The 25,052-nt window shown below is 53.2% G+C and overlaps 1 long non-coding RNA gene across 1 annotated transcript; it reads right to left on the reverse strand.

Annotated features, from left to right (window-relative positions):
• Positions 1-1,026: 1,026 nt before the first annotated feature.
• On the reverse strand, positions 1,027-12,387 carry LOC127492451 (uncharacterized). The gene is made up of 3 exons (XR_007921940.2): positions 12,269-12,387; positions 3,955-4,157; positions 1,027-1,762 (listed from the first exon to the last, which is right to left on the reverse strand). It is a non-coding gene; the product is annotated as an uncharacterized lncRNA (long non-coding RNA).
• Positions 12,388-25,052: the final 12,665 nt, after the last annotated feature.

A 25,052-nucleotide genomic window follows, 5' to 3' on the forward strand; every position in this document is an offset into this window, starting at 1 on the left:
TTGATGCCTCCCCCCCAACAAGGGTGCCCCTGCTGTTTCCCCAGCTGTGTCTCAGTTCCTTCCCCAGAGCCCCCTACCCCACTCCGTTAAGACTTTTTTAAAAATTTGAAATCCACAAAGACATAAAGTTCCCATCCACTGGCTCCTTCCCCAAGTGCCCCCAACACTGGGGCTGGGCCAGGCCACAGTCAGTAGCCAGTGAACTCAATGGGGTCTCCCATGCGGGTGTCGGGGACCTGGGTACTCAAGCCAACACCTGCTGCCTCCAGGGTGTGCATTAGCAGGAGGCTGGACAAGAAACAGAGCTAGGACTCCAACTCAGGCAAGTGGAACATAAGACATGGACACCCCAAACAACGGTTTAACCTCTGTACCAAGCACCCTTCCTGGTCTCTATTGCTAGGTTCCAGCCCTAAGTGTCGGGTTAGCAAATCATTGTTTCTTAGGTGGTTGTTACAGGCTTCACCACCAAGCTGACCTCAGTCGGTTCTGAACTGGACCGGGGCTGACCGCCTTGCGAACGGCAGGGTTCTGCTCTATGGATGGCCCCGGAACGAAAGTTGCGCTCCCCACCCACGGAACTGAAAATGGCGGAATGAGCGGAAGTAGAAGAGTCCGACATCTTTAAGAAGCTAGATGGTCCTAGGCTCACTGCATCCACGTACTCACAGGAGGGGACCTCACCCCCCCTGCCACTCACCCCACCCCCCGCAGGGGGAGAGGAGCATCAAGGAATGTACGGACAAATGCTAAAATCCTCTCCATGATGACTAAATATTTTCAGAGAGCTGCCCTGGGGACATCATCCAGCCGCCTGGCCTCAGGAGACTGCCCCTGTGTTCTATGGGCTCCTCTGCTGCCCTCACTCCTCCCAAGCTGCCGTGTGGAACTCTCTGTGAAGATCTGTCCTTTGTCATGATTGAGTCAATCATGTGTTCGTACCAGTACGACCTCATGAATATTTATTCTTGGGAGTGCAATTCAATACCACCATTATCTATTTCATTGCTTAAAATATTCCAGCCGTGGCCTTTGGGAGTTTTTATTAAGGTTGGCTCTTGTGTCTTTTTTTTTTTAAATCCTTTCTTCTTCTTTCTTTCTTTATTTTGGTCATTACTTCATTGACTTTATCTTTTAGAGCGGTTTCAGGTTCGCAGCAGAGCTGAGCAGAAAGTTCAGAGTTCCCGTCCAGTCCTTCGCACCCACGGTATCCCGATCATTAACACCTTGCATTAGTGGCGCGCGTATGCGACTGGCGATGAGCCAACAGCGGTCCATGACTGTGTGGATCTTGGAATGGCACATTCTCTGGGCTTCCACACATGTATACCAGCATGTGGCTACCCTCACAGGATCAGACACAGGAGTTCCACAGGTTTAAAAATCCTGTGCTCCACCTCTGCATCCCCCCCACCTCTTCCTGCACCCCTGGCAAACACCGATGTTTTGACTCTCTGTTGTTTTGCCTTTTCCAGAATGCCTGTAGTTGGAGCTACACAGTACTTTCTTCCACTTAGGATGTGCACTTAGGGCGCCACCATGTCTTTGTCCAGCTCATTCTTCTCTCTGAATAATATTCCGTGGCCTGGATGTTGTGTATCCATGCACCTGTTGAAGGGCACCTTGGTTGCTTCCAAGTCTTGGCAGTTATGAGTGGAGCTGTTGTGAATGTTTGCATGTATTCATTTTTTTATGCAGACCTAAATTTTCAATTCATTTTGTTTGTTACCAGAGGTGGCTGGAACAGAGGTTCTTCTCTTTCCTTAAGAAAAAAATTTCAGACGTGAGACAGAGATTGGCCGTGAGCAAGCAAGCAGGGTCTAATGAACAGAATATACCTGACAGGCGAAGAACCAAGATTGGAGTGGCTGGGAGCACAGGGCCCACTGTTTCTCCGCCCCCTCTGTCCTCTCCTGAGATCCGCTGGGCAGAAGCCTCTCCAGGTGTGGAATTCGTTAAATTCCTCCTGTGGCTTTATCAGCATGGGGTTATTGAGTCAAGTAGCCACCCTTTCCCCTCCCCTTCCCTCCCCCCCCCCACGCATACACAGGGGTTTTGGACACAGGCCTAGCAGGGTAAGGGGTTATGGAGTTTTGTAAGAAGTTGCCAAGCCACTCCCCAAGTGGCTGCACCATTTTGCCTTCCCACCGGCCACGAGCGAGCTCTGTGGCTTCACCTCCTCACTCCCTGGCCTTTGGTGTAATCGTGGGTGTGTGTGAGGATTGTTGTGGGAGGCGAGTGAATGAGGCTGGCATTGCACGTGCTGGCAGAATTCACCACAGCCCTCAGGGTGTGCAGTCGGATTTCTTGAACACAGTGCAAGGGAGCAGCAGGCAAGATAGCCAGCGGCTATGTGCTGCAGCATGGACTACACGCCAAAGAAGCATACTTGTTACCACAGTTCCTTTCTTAGTTAGAGTGAGTTTTTCCCATGATTCAGCAGTTTTTCCCAGGTAGGTCATTTGCATTTCTGGGCAGAACTGGGGGCCTGTATGCTCCTTAGTTGTGGGATTTCCCAGGGCCCTGGGGCAGCTCTCCACAAGTATCTCAGGCTCTAATTTGTAATTCCCTAGTGTTGAGTAGCCACTGTCCTGGCTTGCCTCCATCCTCTTTCTTTTTTGGTAAATATTTTCTTGCTTTTTGGCACCAAAGGTGTTCAAGAATCATCTTTTTTCTTTTTTTTTTTTTTTTTTTAAGATTTACTGATTTGGAAAGTAGAATGACAAGGGAGAGAGGGAGAGACAGATGGAGATCTTCCATCCACTGGTTCACTCCTCAAATTTCTGTAACAGCCAGGGCCAGGTCAAAGCCAGGAGCCAGGAATCCCATTCTGGTCTCCCATGTAGATAGCAGGGGCCCAGGATTTTAGGCCGGCGTCCTTTGCAGCCTTCCCAGGTGCATTAGCAGGGAGCTGTGGAGGGATCAGAGCAGCTGGGACCCAAACTGGCCCTCAGACACGGGTGGCACGCAGAGGCTTAGCTCACGGCCCCACAGTGCCAGCCCCGCCACCAGCACCTTGTATTTTCTTGGGTGCAGTTCTAGAATCGCCATTTCTGCAGGTAGCCCAGGGGCCTGTACTGGAAAATGTTTAGAGATCAAGATGTGGGTGCGAGCAGGGGCCTATCGCTCCTGCCGCATCCCAGCCCCCAGCCCCTGTCTGAGGACAGAGCTAGGACAGACACGCATACCCGGAGCGCCGTTTATTTCTGTGCCTTGCTGCGTGTATATGAAACATGAGTTCATACTGACATCTCTGGCTGGCATCCAGCAGTACAGCATTCGTTCTAACTTCCCCCACGCCCTCCTCATAACCTCTTTTTCTCAAAGTGAAAATCCTGCCTCTGGTTGTCTACCCTGTGCACCTGAGGGGTGTTCAAATACTCCATGGAAAATTCTAAGTCGGAAAAGATCATGCATGGATTTCAAAGTTTCTGTGTCACCGTAAACCTATCTTCTAATTCCATTTCCTATGAACTCCTTGTTTGTTCAACCTCGTATTTTAGCAAGGTCGGCCTGGAATTGCTAACCTGGACCCTATAACCTACCCACCCATCCTCTGTCTATAGGAGTGCCTAAGAGACACCCCCAGAATTGTACGCATCACATCTCAGTAGCAGCTACTTCTGGGTGAAGGGGGTTTGGGTGACTTTTTCCCTTTGTCACCAGTGCATATCAGTTGGCGTATTCGTTGTTATGTCTAGATGATTTTGACAATAAAGGAACTGCTCTCCTTTATTGGTCGACACACGGAACACTGCTGGGGGGAGGGGAGCGGAGGCTCCCTACTGGGTTTAGTGCTACAGAGAGCATCCCTGAGCCCAAGGAGGGTCAACGTGCTGAGCGAGGTGACGGGACAGGAGCCAGACTGGCTGGGCCGAGGACTGGAAGGAAGGCGAGGATGAGGAAGTGGCCAAGGCGAGTGCTGTTGTTTTTATCGCCCGTCTTGTATCTTACCTTCTCCCACCTTAGGTGCCTGGGAACCACACCCACAAGCCTGCTCCCACCTGTCCTGGGCCTCCCCCTGCCTCCACAGGTTCCACTCCACAGGGCTCAGGTGGCACTGGTCGCTTGCTTTCCTCAGCGGCTCCCAGGTCACCCTGGCACTGTGGTCCCAAGCGACGTTGATGAGTCTTAGGTCTCCAGAGACGATCCAGGGGCTGTGGGAGGCAGGAGGGGACAGTGGCTGGATTGACCTAAGTCATGAAGGGAAATCGCTTTGTTTCAATTGTTTTTGGTGTTGTCGTTTTTAAAGGTTTTACTGATTTATTTGAAAGGCAGAGAGACAGAGAGAGCAGGGAGAAAGAGAGCTTCCGTCCACCGGTTCACTACCCAAATGGCTGCCATGGCCAGAGCTGGGCCAGGCAGAAACCAGGAGCCAGGAGCTCCATCTGGGTCTCCCACGTGGGTGCAGGGACCTAACTACCTGGGTCATCTTCCACTGCTTTCCCAGGCATATTCGCAGAGAGCTGGATCAGAAGTGGAGCAATGGGGACCTAAACCAGTATTCCCCGTGTGGGATGCTGGCATTCCAACCGGCAGCTTGGCCAGCTATGCCACCATACCGGTCCCCTGTTGTCTGGTTTTTTTTTTTTTTTTAATCTCTGTCTTTTTTTTTTTTTTTTTTTTTGACAGGCAGAGTGGACAGTGAGAGAGAGAGACAGAGAGAAAGGTCTTCCTTTTCCGTTGGTTCACCCCCCCAATGGCCGCTGCAGCTGGCGCGCTGCGGCCAGCACACTGCGCTGATCCGAAGCCAGGAGCCAGGTGCTTTTCCTGGTCTCCCATGAGGGTGCAGGGCCCAAGCACTTGGGCCATCCTCCACTGCCCTCCCTGGCCACAGCAGAGAGCTGGACAGGAAGAGGAGCGACCAAGACAGAATCCGGTGCCCCAACCGGGACTAGAACCCCGTGTGCCGGCGCCACAGGCAGAGGATTAGCCTAGTGAGCCACGGCGCTGTCCCTGTTGTCTGTTTTTTATAGGCACTTAATAGCACATGTTCCAAAAAATGAGATTATTATAAAGAATAAAGAAATCAAAAGAGAGGAGGTTTTTTTTTTTTTTTTTTTTTTTTTGACAGGCAGAGTGGACAGTGAGAGAGAGACAGAGAGAAAGGGCTTCCTTTCCGCTGGTTCACTCCCCAAGTGACTGCTATGGCCGGCGCACTACACTGATCCGAAGGCAGGAGCCAGGTGCCTTCTCCTGGTCTCCCATGCGGGTGCAGGGCCCAAGCACTTGGGCCATCCTCCACTGCCTTCCTGGGCCACAGCAGAGAGCTGGACTGGAAGATGAGCAACCGGGACAGAATCCAGCGCTCTGACCGGGACTAGAACCCAGGGTGCTGGCGCCGCAGGCAGAGGATTAGCCTAGTGAGCTGCCAAGAGAGGTGATTTTAACACATCCTTCTCAATAACTTTTAGGGAAAGCTGACAAAAAAATCCAGTAAGAAACAGATGTTATAAATAACATAACTAACAAAATATTCCTGGTATATCTTGAGACACACATAAGAATAGAATTATTTTCAAGGATACATAGAATTTGCTATAATTCTCCTGGGCCATAAAATAAGTCTCAACACATTTCAAAAGGTCAAAATGTGACCACTGTGAAACCTGTAGTGACAGAACAACAAAATTTCCGAATGTCTAGAACTTTTCCCATTCGTTCTGTTCACTTTGCACAGAGAAACAAGTTCACATTTCAGAAAAAAGTTGCAAAAATAAAAGCAGTACAAAGACCACCCAAAGATCGCTTACCCAGAGTCACTTATGCATCCCTATTACTGCACAATGCTTTCTCCTGCTTCCCTCTCTCCTTCCTCCAGGCCTCTCACTGCGCGCATACACACACACACACACACGCATCAACCTTCCAGAGTGGACCCCCAGCCTCCTCTTGGGCTGCCCCAGCCATTGCTGCATGCAGCAGAGAGACAGGCCTTCCCCCAAACTACTTATTTCTGAGCTAACTAAAAGGGGTCCGGGGGCTGGCGTTGCAGCACAGTGGGTTAAGCGTCTGCTGGCGACACAGATGTCTCAGTCTGCATCCCCTATGAGTTGGTGTCCTGGTTGCTTTGCTTGCAATCCAGCTCCCTGCTAGTGCTCCTAGGAGGGCATCAGAGGATGGCCTGAGTACTTGGGCCCCTGACTCACACTTGGGAGACTTGGATGGAGCGCCTATCTTCAGCCTGGCCCAGCCCCAGCCATTGGGGCCATCTGGGGAGTGAACAAGCAGATGGAAGCGTGCTCTCTCTCTCTCTCTCAATATCTCTATTATCATCTCTACCTCTACCTCTATGTCTCTCTCAATCTCTGTGTCATTCTAACGCCAGTGCGTTCTGGGGTGCTTTGGTGCCGAGCCGTCAGAGCTGCAAGCGACATGGTGCAGCGTGGAGAGCTGAGTGGCCCTGGGGTCCCCTAGTGCATGCGGGGTATGACGAGGCCCCCTGAGGCCCCTGCATCTCCAGGGCAACCATCTGCCCAGGGGCGGGGTGGGGCGATGGCTTTCTCCCCGTCCTGGTGCAGCTAAGGAGGAACACCCGCAAGGCTGGGACTTCCTGGGCGAGTGCAAGAGAAAGATGGAGGAGGAATCCAGGAACCGCAAGAGAGCTGCGGAAATGGTGAGCCCTCTGATTCCTGCTTGCAAACGGAAAGCAGGAGGGCAGAAGCCGGCCACCAGAAAGCAGGCGGTGGAGGGGCCGGGCGCTGCAGACAGACCTGGGCAGGAGGGAGGGAAGTAGATAAGGGAGTGGCTCCCGGGCAGGACGGGGAGCAGGGCTAGCGACCCCATGGGCATCTGCGGCCTGCCTGGGGCCTTCCTCCTCTGGCTACTCTGGCTTGTCTCAACCTTCAACCTTCCCCAGCCACCCAACACCCCTCCATCAGGAGCCCTGATCACCCTGGATTCGCTTGGGGTCTCCCCAGCTGTCCCCCTGAAGCCTGGCCCTGGGCGTTGGTCAGGCACTGGTCAGGCACATCAGGGATTGGGGGTGAGTCTGAGTCTGAAGGGGCCTTGACCTTGGGGGCGTTCAACACCCACCTTACGGCAGGTAAAATGGGAGGCCAGAGAGGTTAGCAAACCTGCCTGGGATGGCACAGCAGACCTGCCCCTTGACTGAAGCTGCTGCAGCTGATAAGACCAGAGAGAGGAGGGGACAGCTGGGACGAAGCCCTGGAACCTGTGCTCTCTGCCTGTGAGGGCGCTGGGTGCAGTGGGGGACTCCCCTCCATTGCCAAGAGGCTGCCGCTCAGGAAGGAGGCTACAGGGGCAAGCTGGGTGGGGGCCCTGAAAGCTCCCCCTCCCCTACCCCCACGGCCAGCGTCTCATCCACTCATTCACCCGCTCACTCACCCATCGTACCTCCGCAGGCTCCCTATCCCTCCATCGCCCTGGCCCTTTGCCTCCTGCAGGTCTTGGGTTCCCGATGCCCCGCCCCTGCTGGGTGAATGGTTAGCCATACAGGACCCATGGCTGAGGGGTCTGAGGTCATGGGCATGGGGACAGACGCTGGGGCTATGTGGGCTTCTGAGGTGGCAGGTGGCGTCTCCTGCCCAGGCTGAGAGGTGCCCCGGGCAGACTCCCTTCCCTGGACCTTCCCGCCCCCAGCATCCCTGGCCTTTCCCAACTCCGGTCCAGGTGGCTCCCTGCCATCCGTGGAGCAGAGGCCCCGCCCAGTAACCGAACTTCCGGGTCTTCCTCTCCCCTCCACCCCCATTCGGTGCACAGCTCTCCCCGCGGAGCCCCTGTAGGACGTCGGCACCCAAAGCTGAAATACCGTGTTCACCTGCTCGTTCAGTCACTCACTCAACAAACGCTCACGGGGCACCTCCTCTGAGCCAGGCCCTGCAAAGAGGACAAAAGCAGCGGGAGAGAGGGCAGGGCAGTGAGTGCTGGAGGCAGAAGGCAGGGGAGCGAGCAGCGCTGTGCGGCACAGCACTGCCGGAGCGGGGATGCTCGTCTTTACTCCGACCCAGAGAGGGGCAGCTGGCCAAGCAGCAAGCAGCCTCCCGGCCTGGCCTCCCTCCCCCTCCCCCCAGCCTGCAAAGGTTACCTCTGTGGTGATCTCAGCCTGGAAAAGACAATGAGGAGGCCACCCAGAGAGCTGCCACGCTTGCCAGCAAGGACAGCCAGCTGGCATGGAGGCGGGCGCAGGCCCCGCCCCTCCAGGAGTCTGATCCTGGGGTGGGGGTGCGGCTGGGGGGCCGACAAGGAAACAGGGGCTCCCTGTCTGGGGGCCCAGCCTTGGGCTCCTGCGTTGGCTCAGACCCCAGGAACCCTCCTCTAAAGAGGTCCTGCTGCGTGTGTAGCTCCTGCCGTGGGAAGGCCCCGCGCTGGTGGTGTCCCACGCCCTTTTAGGGGTCCCCCTTGCCTCTGGTCCGGAGTCAGAGGAAGAGCCCCAAAGGGCAGCCAGAAGTTTGGGTTCCAGCCCGGCCCTGCTTGCCTGCCTCGTCTGGTAGCTGGTTGGGTCCGGTCAGCTCTCTGTGTGTCACAGTCCCATGAATGCAATTTTGGGGGAGTCCCTGTCTCGGGAGGAGGAAACTTGCAGAGGGAGACGGACTTTCCACTGATCTAGGTTTTTTAAAAATATATATTTATTTATTCATTTGAAAGGCAGAGTTACAGAGCAGAAGAGGGAGAGAGGGAGAGAGAGAGAGAGAGAAAGAAAAAGAGAGAGAGGTCTTCCATCCTCTGGTTCACTCCCTAGATGGCTGCAATGGCTGGAGCTGAACCGATCCAAAGCCAGGAGCCAGGAGCTTCTTCCAGGTCTCCCACACGGGAGCAGGGACCCAAGGACTTGGGCCATCTCCCACTGCTTTCCCAGGCCATAGCGGAGAGCTGGATCAGAAGTGGAGCAGCCAGGACTTGAACTGGTGCCCATATGGGATGCCTGCGCTCCAGGCGGCGGCTTTAACCCACTGCCCCACAGCGCCAGCCCCTGATCCACGTTTCTGACGCTGTGTCTTACCAGCATATAAAGACGAAACTACAAGCGTTCGCTGAGCTATGTCGAGGCTCCTGAGTTTATCCCAGGGCCCGTCTTGCAAGTGACACTATCTGGGGACCTGGAGCCCCCTCCACCATCATCTCCTGGGAACCGTGGGTGCACCTGCCTTCCCCACGCACACCCACTGCAGTCAGGCCTCTTGGAGCACCAGGGCCTCCCTGATTTCCCCCACAGCCAAGCACACGCAGCTGGGCAGACACATGCATGTGCACTGGCAGAGGCACACAGACACAGCCGCAGGCACACACTCCAGCCCTAGACATCACACGCTCCCCCGCCCGCCCCTGGGGGCTTTACACATCCCTCAGTCAGTGATTAAGACGTATTTGCTAAATAATAAATGAACAGAACCTCTCAAATCCAGGAAGCCAGGGAGCCAGGCTGGGCCCTGCCTGTCTGCAGTGCCCCTGCCTCCCAGCCTGCCCAAGCTGGAGTGGGGGACGGAGAGACTCTGCTGAACTGCCGGGACCCCCTCCCCTGGGGCTGGTGGCTGGGACGGGGAGAACTGTCCCTGGGGGAGGGGCATCTAGCGGGGAGCAGAAAGCGAAGGGCGGTGCCCTGGCCTGGCCTGGCAGTGGCCCTGGCCCCTAACTCCCACCGCCTCCAGTGAGCTCCCACACCCTGTCTGGCGGGCCTGCAGGGAAGGACCTAGGGTCCAGTCCAGCCCGTCCACATGCGCTGAGGCTTGCAAACGTTCAGTCAAGTCCCGGGTGGCCTGACCCACCCCGCCCAAGCTAAGCTGCTGCTCTTCTGCTGAACTTGAACTTGACTCTCTCCAGATGCAGTGCCGTTCGCAGGCAGGGAGTAATCGCCAAACCCACATTGCTGCTGTCGGGAGCTGGCCGGGGGCCTGGTCACAGGATGTCTGGGCGAGTGGACAGTGCCTAGTTGAGCCATGGGCCGTAGGGGTCAGGGTAGGGGTGGGGTGGGGGGGAGCAGAGGCAAGGCCCAGCTCTGGCTCCAGACAGGACTCTGCCTGCACCTGGCCCTCCGTGGCCGCTGCTGCCTCCAGGGGCACTGGTGAGGGCCCCAGAGGGGGGTTGTGGGTGTCAAGGGGTCTCTTTCTCCTCCTTGGTGCTGGAAACCCCATCCCTGAGCAGTTGTAGGGAGGACAGTGTTTAGAACAACGGGGAAACCAAACCCAGGCAGACACCTAGGAGGAGTTGCTGCACAGCGAGTCGGGGGCCAGGGTGACGGGAGGTTGGGTAAGTGGACGCCCCGTCCAGGGCTCCTTCCCCAGTGCTGACTCCTCGGGCTAGAGGGCGGGAGCAAAGCAGTTAGAGACGGTGGCCCCAGGACTCTGCTTCCCAGGGGCAGCCTGTAGGCGAGGCTGTGCCCCGCCCCCACCCCGACTTCCTGCTGACACCCCCAAGTGCAAAGCCTTAGAGAAAGGGGAGCTCCGAGCCACCTCTTCTCATCTTCCCCAGCCCTGCAGGGCCCAGCCCAGAGCCAGGCTGCAGGCTGTAGCTTCAAACGCTGCCTCCTGCCCGACGCCAGTTCCCTCCGGGAACGCTCCGTGCCCTCGGCTGCCAGCATTCCTGGCACGATGTTTCTCCCGGGCCGGGAGGGAGGGGCCACGTGTTCCCCATATGCCACCAGGGTGGGACGTTCACAGCGAGCAGCTGAGCCGCCGCTCCTCGTGCCCCCAGCAGAGACTTTCCTGCCTGACTTCTCTTTGTCCTCTCCAGGGTCCTCCTCCCAGCCAGGGAGGAGACACAAGAGGAGGTTTTAGCATTCTCAGAACCCCGCAGGCACTGGTTTCAGATCAGCAAATACTCATACCCTGAAATCAAATGGGCACATGACCTGTGCTGGGGCCTGCAGGGCCAGGTAGATGCAAGCCCTGCCCCCCTCACCCACTCAGCCTCCCTCCATCCAGCCACCCATCTACCCGTCCCTGTCATCCATCCATCTGCCCCCATCTACCCATATATCCTTCCCCCCATCCATCCATCCCCATCCATCCCCCATCCATCCATCCCCCATCCATCCATCCATCCATCCATCCCCCATCCATCCACCCCCATCCATCCATCCATCCCCCATCCATCCATCCCCCATCCATCCATCCAAGCATCCATCCATCTCTATCTATCCTCCCATCCATCCATCCACCCATCCCTGTCATCCATCCATCTGTACCCATCCATTCATGTATCCTTCCCCCCATCCATCCATCCCCCATCCATCCCCCATCCATCCATCTGTCCATCCATCCCCCATCCATCCATCCGTCCATCCATCCACCCATCCATCCATCCATCCAAGCATCCATCCCTCTCTATCCATCCTCCCATCCCTGTCATCTATCCATCTGTCCCCATCCATCCATCCCCCATCCATCCATCCATCCCCTATCCATCCATCCCCCATCCATCCTCCATCCTGTCGCTCCCCGTCTTCGTGGAGGAACGACACAGGACCCTGCGCTGTTCTTTTGTCTGCTCGGCCCTCCCCGGGTTTGCTGCTGGTTCTTCCCGGGTTGGCTACCATCCCTTCCACCTCCGTGGAAGGGTGGTTCCCCCTAGCCACTTTCCCCACTTCCGCGGGGGAGCGGCACACCGCCGGCCGGCTCTCTCGGGGGCTGCACAGGTGTTCCCCTTAGATGTTCCTGGTGCATGTTGTCTCTCTCCTCCTTTATAGTCCTCTTCCACCAATCCCAACTCTGCTATCCACATGCCGAGTACGCTGCTCTCCTCCAATCAGGAGCAGGTCCTACAGTTTATTGGTTGAACTGGAGGCAGCTGTGTAGAAGCTGTTTCTCCCTTCTCAGCGCCATATTGTGGGAGAGCAGATGCATAGAATAAGTCTTAATTCCAGTAACTTAGTCTAGTCCGAGTTGCTCCCAGTTGCTCCCCACACATCCAAGCATCCATCCGTCTCTATCCATCCTCCCATCCATCCATCCATCCACCCACCCACCCATCTATCCATCCATATCCATCATCCATCCATTCATCCCCCCATCCATCCACCTCCCCACGCCTCCCTCAATCTCTCTGTCCTCTGATTCTGTCTACCACCTTTCCCCGGTTTCACCCATTTCCCCCTCCTGTTCCTCACCCACCTCTCCACTATCTTGCCTATTCCTGTCTCCCTCCCTGGTTCCCCTTCCTCTACCCCTTCATCCTTCCTCTGGCCAACCAGCGCTGTCTCCTCCGGCCCTCACCTCTCTCCCCTTGCCCATCCACTTCTTCACTTCTCACTGAGAGTCTGCCGTGACCCAGACACTTCCCCTGCGTCCGCTCAGGGCACGGCGTGACTTACACATTGGCATCTCAGTCGGTGTTTCTTGTCTGAGCCTGGTGGTGCCCCTGCTTCCGGGAGCTTGGGAGACAGAGAGAGTGAAGTTCACGACCAACTCCCACACTGCTGACTGTGCAGTTGGAACTGCGTCTGCGGTTAGGGAGTGGACCGAGCGGAACAATGGAAGGCCCTGGCTCTCATGACTACTGGTGGTGAGCGGGGAGGAGCCTCCCTCACGTGCCCACCATGCTCAGAAACACGGGTGTCCTGGCTGGACGAGCTGGCCAAGTAAGCAGCTGTCCCGCCCCGCCCTCCTAGACCACCCACCCACAGCGCCCTTGACCATGAACACAGTCCAGCCCAGACCTCCCGGGGCCTGGATACCCAGGACGATCCCCGCAGGGGCCGCTTCCTGGGTGCTGCTCTGTGCCACGCACGCTGCACACAACGCCTCTCCTTTCACGAGCTGAATATTCTCATAGCCACGTGGCAGATGGGAGCTCCGAGAAGCTAACCAACTTGTCCCAAGTGGCGCAGCTGAAAGGGGCCCAGCTGGAATCAAGTCCAGCAGTGTGGCTCCTCTGCCCTCACCCCACCCCCCTCGCTGTGCCCCTGACATTGGTGCATGGATGACTGTGCCTGCCCCGGCCAGGGAGGTGGTCAAAGGCCAAGAGAGCCGTGCTGGCTCAGCAGGGAGCAGGCAGACATGGAGGGCTTCCAGGAGGAGGCGGAGGAGAACCAGGCTTAACAGACCCCCCAGGAGTGGCCCTGGCTGCAGCAGCTGCCCCTGTGCTAGAAGCCCCTTAACCAAAGCTCCACACAGGAGTCATCGTCTCTCCCAGGCTTCGCAGCCCAGGCCCCTTGACGGGAGCAGCCTGCTTTCATGCTCAGCCTCCTCAGAGGGCAGGGGTGGGTCAGGCACGCCTGCTTGACCACCGCTGCATCCGAGTGGACACAGGAGAGCTTGTGTCTCCCATGCCTGTCCGCCTGCGTGAGTGACCGAGAGGGGAGAAGTGTCCAGAAAAACAGGGTGGGAGGAGGGGCAGCATCCATGAATTGAGGCATTCAGAGGGCCCAGCCCTCCAGCATCTCCCTGGGCACCCGGTCCGGGCCCCTCCTGGTCACAGGGCCCAGGCAGGTAGTTCTACCCCTTGGATGTTGCAGGCGACAAGCGGGGAGGGACAGCAGGCTCCCTGGGAGCAGAGGTGTTTCCTTCCTATAGGGCCTCCTCCTGTTTGTGCTGGGCAGGAGCAAAAAGGCAGAGTCAGCAAAATCGCCCCCCCCCACCCCCGCCACCGCCCCGGGATTGGGGGCGGTGCTACATGGTTACAGCTGGAAAACACTGGAAAAACAGCGGCAGAATTGCCATCCGCTGGGAGGCAGGAAAACCCCGCTCTCAGGTCAGGGCCCAGCACGGGGATTTCCAAGGCCGCTCCTCCCCGGTGCTGAGCTCTGGGGCTGTGGGGCTGGCCCGGGCCTCGTCCACCTGTTCTATCTCCACTGTCACCCCTGGCTGGGGGTGGGGGGCATGCCCCCTGTTTACAGATGGAAAGATTGAGGCTCAACACTGCTGAGGGAAGGGGCTGGGCCCTGAGCCGTCAAGGGGCAGTGTTTTGGAGCCCATCCATCATGGTGTGGGGGAGGGGATGCCATTGAGTTTGGATATGATAGTGCGGTCCCAGCTGGGCAACTGGGAACACAGCTCTCTGCCAGGAGGGGCTGCATGAATTTCCTGGCCCTTCTTTGGACCTCCTTGCACAGTCCCCGAGCCTCACTGCCGGCCACTCTGCTCAGTGTGGTGGTGGTGGTGGGGGATCCAAAGCTATTGTTTTATTGAATTTTTCATTTTTAAAATCTATTTTTTTCCAATTTATTTGAAAGGTAGACACACAGAGAGACAGACAGACAGAGATCTTTTCTCTGCAGGTCCACTGTTGAAAATGTCCTCGCCAGCCCGAGCTGGGATGTCACTCCGGGTCCCCTCCGTGGGGGTGGGGGGGTCGGCCCCTCAAGCCCTCACCTGCTGCCTCCCAGGGTGTGCACTTGTAGGAAGCTGGAGTCAGAAGCGGCCCCGACTGGAACCAGGTGCTCGGACGCGGCACGCGGGCAGCTCACAGCGCTAACCACTGCACCCAACGCCCAGCTCCCGAAAGATGGTTTTGCATGGACTACACTTGGCCTGCACAGAACTGCGGTTCAGCCTTTCCCAGGCCGTGTGACATGGGGCACAACTCGGGGCTCATGGTGGCTGGCAGGTGGCCCGTCCTGGTTAGGAGAGGGTAAGAGGACGCCTTGCTGTGTTAAGAAATGCAGGAGGCTGTTAGCCTCAGGAGCCGCGGCCTGGCTTACTCCCCAGAGGGCTGCAAGGGCCAGTGCCGGGTGAGGCCGAAGCCAGGGGACAGGTGCTTCTTCCGGTCTCCTACACGGCCCAAGTGCTTGCGCCATGTTCCTAGGGATAGTCAGCGAGGAAGTGGGCAGATGGGAGGCTCAGCTCCCCAGGCATCCTCCGGCCTGCCAGCTCTGGGGTCTTCTGTCTCCCAAAGTAGCTGCAACTTCCCCCGGACGTGGGAATCAGAGTGGCCACCGCTCCTCCGGGACCCCCATGGCCCGCGGGCTCCTGAGCTCCCCCACCCACAAACCCACCTAGGAGAAAATACAGACCGCTTGCCTCCCCCAGGCTGCCTGTTTGAGTCTCCAGCCCTGGAGCTCCGCGAAGGGATCCTCTCCCTGCCCGATCCCCAGGTAGGACCCGGCGCCACTGCCCGGAAGCAGGGGAGGGGAGAGGGGAACACGCTTGGCAGCCCTGAGCGACCGCAGCTGTTCAAACATCCAGGGCCCCTTGCCTCTTTCTTCCCGAACCCCCGGTCAGTGCAGCCTGGCGCGCCGCCACCCAGGCTCGCTGGGCCCTGCCGTGAGCCCTCCCTGCGGGCCGGGCTTCTCCCGCAACCTCGGAGGCCGGGAGGGCTGCGCATGCGCGCAGTGCAGGGACCCGAGCCAATGACCCTCGCTGAGCCCCGCTGCTCCCAGGTCTCTGCTGTGCTCCCTGGTGTGTGCGCCATCCTCGCGACGCCCCAAGTCCCAGCGTTAGCAACACACCCACGCTTCGCTGAGTCAGCAGCATGTCCCTCCTGCCTCTAATACTCATGGCCTGTGTTCCCGCCTCCAGCCACGGGCCACAGGGTCCCCTCCATCTGAGTCCCCTTCCGTGCGTTCTGCCTCCAAGAAGGCTCTTCCAGGTGGAAAGCAGCTCTCCCCACCCTCTGGCCCTTGTGCCACTGGCCCTGTTCTGCTTTCTACGGGAGACACTCGGCTGGAGGGCCTGCCTGTGTTCTGGAACCCCTGGGGCCCAGGTGGGCAGCGTCCTGCGCAGTGACTGCTACAGAAATGGCACCCAGCGCCCTGGAGAAAGGAGCAGGCGATCCCGGCTTGGTAACCCCGCACCTGCTACCCCTTCACTTGCTTGCTAGCAGGCACGGCCGCCCATCTTGTCCAGGGGAGGAGCTACTCCATTGCTTTTATTATTTGCATTTTCCAACCGCTTCTACCAGGAGGGAGATATATCAGGGGATTTTCTATGTTGATTTTGTTATCTGGCAAACCTTGCTAAATTCTCTTCTCAACTCTCGGAGAACACCCAGGAATTCTTTTGGGTTTTCTGTGTACATAACCGCCTCATTTGCAAGTGGGTTTTTTCATCCTTTAATGTCTTGAGGCTGTTCCTTAATTATGTTTTCTGTCTTTCTGCACTGGTGGAGCCTCCAATTTGACAGACACTCGCTAGAAGCCACACTCGTGGGCATCTTTATCTTCCGCCTGATTTTACCTATTTTTGATGGTTATATGAAAGGCAGAAAGAGACAGAGACAGACAAAGATCTTCCATTCGCGGGTTCACTCCCCACGTGCCCACAACAGCCAGGACTGAGTCAGGTCAAAGCCAAGAGCGGGGACTCCATCCAGGTCTCCCATTCAGAGGTTAGGGAACTGAGCACACGAGCCTGCAGCTGCCCAGAGTATACAATCGCAGGAAGAATCAGCAGAGCTGGGACTGGAACCCAGGCACCAGAGACAGACCAGGTCTATCAAGTGGTGGCCCAACTGCTGCGCCAAACGCCCATCCCTGGTGGCAATTTTTGTATTTTTCCAAGAATTCATTCACGTCATATACTTTAAAGGTGAAGTTCATAACGTTCTCTAAGTATTTTTGTAGCTTCATGAAGCATAATTGACACTAATTTTATGGCACTGGTGTTGTGGTGTAGTAAGTTAAGCTGCTGCCTGCAATGCCAGCATCCCATATGGGTGCAGGTTCGAGTCCCAGCTGCTCCACTTCTCATCCAGCTCCCTGCTAATGTGCCTGGGAAGGCATTGGAGGATTACCTAAGTATTTGGGCCCTTGTATCCATGTGGGAGACCTGGATGAAGCTCCTGGCTCCTGGCTTCAGCCTGTCCCAGCCCTGGCTGTTGTGGCCATTTAGGAAGTGAACCAGTGGATGGAAGAGTCTCTCTCTCTCTCTCTCTCTTTCTCTCTCTTTCCCTCCCTGCCTCCCTTCCTCCCCCTTCTCTCTTTGTAACTCTACCTTTCAAATAATTAAATATTTTTTTAAAAAACTATCTTTACATATACAAAGCTTACAATTTGATGAGTTTTGATGTACGTATACGATGAGGTTCAGGAAACATTACCCAAATCTAGCGCTGTAGCATTTGAGAAAACAGCAGAAGCAGGGCCTGTGACTTTCCCATCCTTCTCCCCTGAAGGAGGCCAGAAGGGGCTCCTCTGAGCACCCTCTGGTGCAGATCCTAAGACTCCTCGCAGGGAAGCCCAGGCCATACCCTGCCGAAAGCTGTGTCCTTCTCCTCTGTGTTAGCTTTTCACTCCTGCAATGAAATGCCCAAAGCAAGCTAACTTTACAAAGAGAAGAAAAGCTAATTTAGCTTACAGTTCTGCAGATTTGAGACCAAGATCGGGCAGCCCCCTTGGATTGGCGTCTTGTGAGGATGGCAGATGGCAGTGAATGAGCACTGGGCAGAGAGTGGGGGACTGGTGTGGCGAGCCACGACACAGCGAGAGCTGCTGGGCCTGACTCAGGCTTTTATACCCAGCCCTACATACAAAGGGCATGGCCCAGTGACCCAAAGGCCTCCCTCCTGAACACCATAATTAGATTGTTTCTACCCTTCCTTAGCAACATCGACTTAACACCTTGGCATTTAAATGTCCGTGTGAGTTCCAGAGCCAAATCTTATTCAAAGCATCCTCAAAGTCACAGACCGAGAAGCCCCTGAGCACAGGCCCTCCCCGAGTCTCCCCAGTTTCTTACCACTGGGTGCCGTCTCCTTTCGTCAGTCCTACTTCTTACACAGTTCCATAAAAATACAAACTTCTCTGTTCCGGTCTTCGTTTCTGAAGGTGTCATGTCGTGTAAAACTCACCTTAAATCTAATCGAGGTATTGTCACTGTCAATGTATTGTTAGGTTCATCTCCTGTTATCGTAAGAGCCTCAATGATGAGTCTTGTGATGAGGGGGAAATCTTCCCTCCCTACATTTGGAGTGAAACCAGCACCACCTTCAAGGAGTAAGCAGATCTCTTACCCCTGGGAGCTTCCTCCCAACCCCTCTCACACCCTCCAGGCAACTGCTCATCGGCTTTAGGTCCCCCTACATTTGGTGGCATTTTCTAGAATTTCATAAAATCGAATCATAAAATATATACTCTCTTTTGTCTGCTTCATTCACTCAGCAGAATTATTTTGAGACTTGTCTGTGGTATCATGTGTATGGATAGTTCATTCCTCTTGACTACTGAGTAATATTCCATTGTGTGGCTATGCCATAACTTTATTTGTCTTTTCGATTTTTAGTGGACGTTTGGGTGGGTTCCAGGCTTAGTTTCAGTAAATGAAGCTGCCAGGAGCTTGGATGCGCATGTCTTTGAATGAACAGGTGCTTTTATTTCTTCTGGGTAAATAAAGGTGGAATTGCTGGGTCATATGGTTGGTATATATTTAACTTTTTTAGAAACTTCCAAAATGTTTTCCAAAGTGGTTCAACCATTTTAAATTCCAGCCAGCAGGATTTGATTCGAAAGCTCTGAATGTTGCACATCCTTGCCACGATGGACTGTGGTCAGTACTTGTAATTTTAGACAGTCTAACAGGTACACAATGCCATCTCATAATCTGTGTTTCTCTATTTGGCTAATAGTATTTGGGTAATAATTTGGTAAATAGTATTTGGCTAGTTTGGCTAATAATCTGTATTTCTCTATTTGGCTAACAGCCGAACATCTTTTCATAAGCTTTTTCGATGTTTGCATTTCCTATCTTTCTTGGTGAAATTTGTTCCAATATTTTTTCCTCTTAAGATTTTTATGGGGCTGGCACTGTGGCATAGTGGTTAGAGCCGCCACTGCCTGTGGTGCCAGCATCCTATATAGGTGCCGGTTCGAGTCTCAGCTGCTCTACTTTTGATCCAGCTCTCTGCTATGGTCTGGGAAAGCAGTAGAAGATGGCCCAAGTCATTGGGCCCCTGCATCCACGTGGGAGACCTGGAAGAAGCTCCTGGCTCCTGGCTTCAGATGGGCACAGCTCTAGCCATTGCAGCCATCTGGGGAGTGAACCAGCAGATGGAAGCTCGCTCACTCTCTCTCTCTCTCTCTCTCTGCCTCTCCTTCTCTTTCTGTGTAACTCTGACTTTCAAATAAATAAATAAATCTTTTTTTAAAAAAAGATTTTTATTTGTTTGAGTCTTAAGGCTTGTGTCTGTGTCCTGGCTGCAATTCTTTTATCAGGTATGTGATTCATAAACCTTTTCTTCCTGTTTGTCACCTGCCTGTTCAATCCTTTAACAGGATCTTTTGAAGAACGGAAGTTATTGATTTTGCTGAAACATCGTTTTTAAAATTTTTCTTCAATGACTCAAGTTCACAAATATCTTTGTGTTTTATTCAACAAGTTTTATAATTTTAGGTTTTCTCTTTTAAGTCTATTACCATTGTGAGTTTTTTTTTTTTTCTTGCATGTGATGAAGATCCTAAGACGTTCAGTCTTCTAGCCCGTTCATCTACTCTAGCTCCCCGCTGACTGAGGTCTTTAACTTCCCTCCGTAACGCTGGCTAGCTTCCAGCGTATCAGTTCTTCATATCTGCTGGTCAGGTTTACACATAACCATTTCATATTTTTATATGATTGGAAAACAATAATTTTGGTTCCATGTACTATGCTGACTGGCATACAGAAATGCGATGTCTATTGATCGTACCTCCTGCTAGCTTGCTTGGGTCACCTATGAGTTACGACCGTGACGTTGTAGATTTCACAGGATTTGTTGCATACATTGTCATGCAACCTGCAAGATAAAGAAAATGTTGCTTCTGCCTTCCTAATCAGGATGCCTCTCATTTCTTTTTCTGACCTGAATGCAGCGGCCAAAATCCCAGCACAGCGTGCAGGAGAGTGGTGACAGCGGACATCCCTGTTTTGTCCCTCCTCTGAGGGGACATGCGTCCAATCTGTCACCATCAGTGTGATGTTGGCTGCAGGATTCCCAGTACCTTCTATTGGGTGAGGCAATTTCCTCCTATTCTGTTCTGTTCTGTTCTATTCTATTCTATTCTATTCTATTCTATTCTATTCTATTCTATTCTGGTTAACTGCTGAGAGGTTTTCAAAAATTAGGAATCACTGTGTTCCTAAAGTTGTATTTATAAAATGTGTGAAGTTCGTATACTTTAAATAGTAGATTTCTGTAGGAGAATAAGGAATGGGTGTTGGATTTGATAAACTTTTACTACATTAATTCAGATGATCAAATGTCTGTCCATTTTTAATTTTTTAATATAGCAAATAAGTTGACTTTTGAATGATAATTCAACTCTACATTTTTATAATTAAACTCCACAGAGAGAGCAGTGGAAAGCAAAATAGCAGGGCAGGTACATCCGTAAGAACGGATGGGCACCTCTTCAGACAGAACCTGAGAGAGAGAGCCCAGTGGCTCAGACTGGGGGAGAGCGGGGTGACATGGCTGAGTGGGGAGAATACACCTGGCCAGGCAGGCGGGCGACTCAGCAGAGAGGCAGAGGGTTGAGCGTGCAGTCCGGTTGAGGCCGGGGGTCTTTAAGGGGATGGGTCTTGCCTTCTCCTCTCCTCTTCCTAGAACAAAGGACTTTTTGGATGTAAATATGCAAAGTTCCTATCTGAGTTTTCCCTCTGAAGTTATGAGACAGGGGGAAGCCTGGCTGGTGTCGCCCCACCTTAGTGGCGCCTTAGAGGAAGGATGGTTATCGGGTAGAAGGGGCAGGGCGTTTGAAGGGCAGATACTGGGCTGCCCCTGGAAGGTTATCGGGATGACTTTGAGATGCGGATGCTGGACCTGGATGTCAACTCGTTAGGCCTTTGTCACACACACATAAGCTCATATCTGACTTCCTACCAACACCTCCATGTTTTCCTTTCAGTATTTGTAGAAATTTTAGTAATGTTATTTCTCTTATTCTCAGCATTGATAATTTGCGTCTCCTCTCTCTTTTTCGTGTCCAGTTTGGCTAGAGATTTATCAATTTTGTCAATCTTCTCAATGAATAAGCTTTTAGTATCATTGATTTTCTCTATTTTTCTGTTTTCTACTTTGTTGCCTTTCACTGTTCATTATTTCATTTTTCATATTTTAGGTTTAATTTCCTTGTTTGTTTCTAGTCTGTTAGGGTGGAACTGAGGTCGTTAATTTCAAATTCTTTTCTCCCGATGTATGTAATTAACCACATGAATAGCACTCTGAATTTTACTTTACATGCATCTTCAAATTTTTTAAAATTTTATTTATTTATTTTGTTGGGAGGGAGGGAGAAGGGAGGGAAGGAAGGAAAGAAAGAGATATTGAGAGAGAGAGAGAGAGAGAGAGAGAGAGAGAAAGAGATTCTATTTGCTGAAAAAGCCAGGGTTGGGCCAAGCTGAAGCTGGGAGCTAGGAATGCAGTCTGGGTCTCCCACATAGCTGTCGGGGCCCAACCACTTGAGTCATCATTGCTGCCTCACAGTGCTAGCTGACGGCTTAGTAATAATTTTCAATATTAATAAGCCTGTGGGCTCTTGCCACTTATTCAGGTACATATTCTGAATGCTGGCTCAAGTAGACCAGACAGCATGGTAAGTTTTTAAGGATGTTATGCAGTGAGAGAAATGCACAGGGAAGCGAGGGCTTTGTTTAGGGGAGAAAGAGAAGTCTACACGCTAAATTGGCTGCATACCAGGCAGAGAGCAGGCCAGGAGTGGGCAGGAGAGCAGAGAGTGGTTGGCCCGAAGGCCACGCACTGCAGGACACCAAGGGGGAAACAAGGGGAGGGCATTGTGGTCCAGAGAGGGAGTGGTTACACAGGTTGGCAGGTGGGCATACAGGAGGGATCAGGTAGGGGCAAGAGATCACACAGGGGGCAGGGTCTTCCAGCTCACAAATCTGATTGATTTTATGCTACCTGCCCTGCTACATCACCAGGATGTGTGTTAGCAGGAAGCTGGAGTAGAGAACAGGGTTGAGACTTGAACCCAGACACTACAGTCCAGGATGTGAATGTCCCAACCGCTAGCCCAAAGGCTAACCCCTGCATCCTCAAATTTTTAATATGTAATTTCCACTTTCATTATTTTGATTAAAAATAATTTCTAATTTTTTAAAAAGATTTATTTTATTTATGTGAAAGACAGAGTTACAGAGAGAGGTAGAGACAGAAAGAGAGAGGTCTTCCATCCACTGGTTCACTCCCCAGATGGCTGCAATGGCCGGAGCTGGGCTGATCCGAAGCCAGGAGCCAGGAGCTTATTCTGGGTCTCCCACACAGGTGCAGCGGCCCAAGGACTTGGGTCATCTTCTACTGCTTTCCCAGACCATAGCAGAGAGCTGAATTGGAAGAGGAGCAGCCGGGACTAGAACGGGCACCCATATGGGATGCCGGTGCTTCTAGGCCAGGGCTTTAACCCTATGTGCCACACTGCCAGCCCCAAATAATTTCTACTTTCTCTTGTGATTTCTTTCACCAATTGATTATGTAGAACTTTCAGGCTATAAGTTTCCACATTCTTAGAAAATTTCCAGATAACTTCTCCTTAAAAACTCATTTTGTTCCACTGTGACCAGAAAACATATTTTGCATTTCCTGAACGCTTTAAAATGTCTCAAACTTGCTTTATGGTCCAGAACATGGCCTATCTGGTACGTATTCCAAGTATACTTAAAAAGAACGCATATTCTAGTGTCACTGGGTGGAGTGTTTTACAAGAATCAGGTGAGTTTGTCTTGCTCAAGTCATCTACACAAGTCTTCTTGTCTACTTGCTTTATCAGGTCCTGAGAGGGGATTGTTGAAATTTCCAATTTTAATTGTGAATTTCTCTATTTCTCTGTTTGGGCTTTATGTATTTGGAAACTCTGTTATTGGGTGCATAAACATTTGGGATTTTTTTTCTTGATGGGTTCATCCCTTTATCATTATAAAGTGGCTGCCACTCTACTTGGGGGCATGGTCTTTGCTCTGAAATTTACACTTAAGACGTTAACCTATTTACTTTAGCTCTCTCACTTAGTGTTGGCCGATGTATCTTTTACTTTAGGCTTACCTGTTTCTCTGTATTTGCAGGCAATCGACAGTTGTGTCTCGTCTATTCGCTCTGGTCACCTCTTCCTCTCCACTGTGCTGTTTGGGCCACCTGTGTTTAATGTGATTATTTGCGTCTATTTTAAGTATTTAAGTCCAGCATCAAGCTGCTTATTTTTTGTCTCACATTTTCTTTGTTAACATTTTCTTATTTTTCTGCCTTTTTTTTTTAATTGATTTTTTGCCCCATTTGTTGCCTCACTAGGTACAATCCTTTGTTGTATTATTCTGGCATTTCCTTTAGGGTTTATAGGTGTACATGTTGACTTACTGGCCCAACTACAAGTGACATAGCACCATTCTGTGTGTCTGCATTATATATAGAGAGACAGAGAATGACATTGTCCGTCCGCTTGTTCACTCCTTAAATGCCCACAACAGCTGGAGCTGGGCCCGGCCAAAGCCTGGAGCTTGGATGTGCATCCCACGCAGCATCATTTTTTTTAAAAGATTTATTTATTTCTTTGAAAGACAGAATTTACAAAGAGAGAGACAGAGACAGACACAACAGGATCTTCCGTCTGCTGATTCACTCCCTGATGACTGCAGCGGCCAGAGCTGAGCTGATCCAAAGCCAGGACACAGGAGCTTCATCCAGGTCTCTCACGTGAGTGCAGGGGCCCAAGCACTTGGGCCGTCTCCCGCTGCTTTCCCAGGTGCATTAGCAGAGAGTTGGACTGGAAGTGGAGCAGCCGAGACTGGAACCAGAGCCCATACGGGAAGCCGGAGCTGCAGGTGGCAGCTTTATCCGCTCTGCTACAATGCCAGCTCCCCTCCACCTCCGAGCAGTATGGTAACTGCTGCACCAAAGGCCTGCCCCCTGGGAGTTTCTGGTTGAATCTGAGGCCTTGTGAATTTCACCCTGCTGGATGCTGAGTGTTTGAGTCCTAGCGTAGCTATTCTTGGGCACTGTCTTGGAATGCAGTTAAGATACAGAGAGGAGAGGCGGGTTGATTCTTTAACCGTCTTGCCTTTCAGCTTTATTAGGTGAGACCAAAGCAACATGAAGTCGCGGGCTAATTTTTCCCCAGCCCTGAGACCACTGCTTTGAGTAGAAGACCCATAACCCACGAACTACGACATCTTCTTTCCTGGCGGGTGCGAACAGGAGGTGTTCCGGCCCGTGTGAGCGCTTGTCAAGACTTGGAGGTGCTGCTCACGTGCGAGCAGTAATCAGTGCTCGGTAGAATCCCCGGAGGGGCGGGGCGGGCACTGCTCCCTCCAGATTCCTCTCTGTGCGCAGCTCTGTCCTCCTGCAGCTCCCAGTTCATGCCCTCGACTCGGGAATCTGTGGACTCTGTCGGGGCTCTTCCTGCCTGTGCCAAGTCCCGGGGACTCAGAGCAGCAGGTGGGGCCCTGGTAGGGACACCCCGTTTGCTCCCCGTGTTTCAGGGCTCACTGCTCTTCATCGCCCCATGTCCAGGACATCATCATAATTCATCTCGGGGGAGGAGTCAGTCCAGGTCCTGTGACTCCGTCTCAACCTGAAGCAGGCATCTGCGTGGCTGCTGGGGGCCCGTGTGGTGCTGCAGGGGCTAAGCCGCTACTGGCCCCGCCAGCCTCCCATAGCCCAGCACAAGTTCGAGTCCCAGGTGCTGCGCTTCCAGTCCAGCTTCCTGCTAATTCACCTAGGAAGGCTGTGGATGATGTCTCAATACTCCGGTTCCTGCCACCCGTGAGGGAGATGAGGATCGAGTTCCCAGCTCCCAACTTCAGCCTGGCCCAGTGCTGGCTGTTGCACCATTTGGGGAGTGAGCCAAGAGGTTGGAAGATCCTCCCTCTCTCTCTCTCTCTCTCTCTCTCTCTCTCTCTCTCTCTGTCATTCTTGAAAATAAATACTTTAAAAAAAAAAAAAAGTGTGGCTGCTGCAACAGATCAAAATGACAGCCATTGAAATAAGACAGACATTGACTTCTCGTTCACAGATCATTCTAGAAGGCAGCCCAGGACGGAGGTGGCTGCTCCACGTGCAGCAGGAACCCTGGTTCTCACGCCCTTGCTCTTCTACTGTCGTGAGTGTATGGCTTCCACCTGCACCTGCCCGCAGAGAGAAGGGGACAGGTGCTCCCCGCTGAGGGTGTGGTGGGGGAGTTGCACTCGGGGCAGCCGCGCTCACGTCCTCCTGGCTCAGCTCAGTCACGTGTTCACGGGTCC

Source organism: Oryctolagus cuniculus, chromosome 1 (assembly GCF_964237555.1).
Source record: "Oryctolagus cuniculus chromosome 1, mOryCun1.1, whole genome shotgun sequence".
Lineage (NCBI taxonomy): Eukaryota > Metazoa > Chordata > Mammalia > Lagomorpha > Leporidae > Oryctolagus > Oryctolagus cuniculus.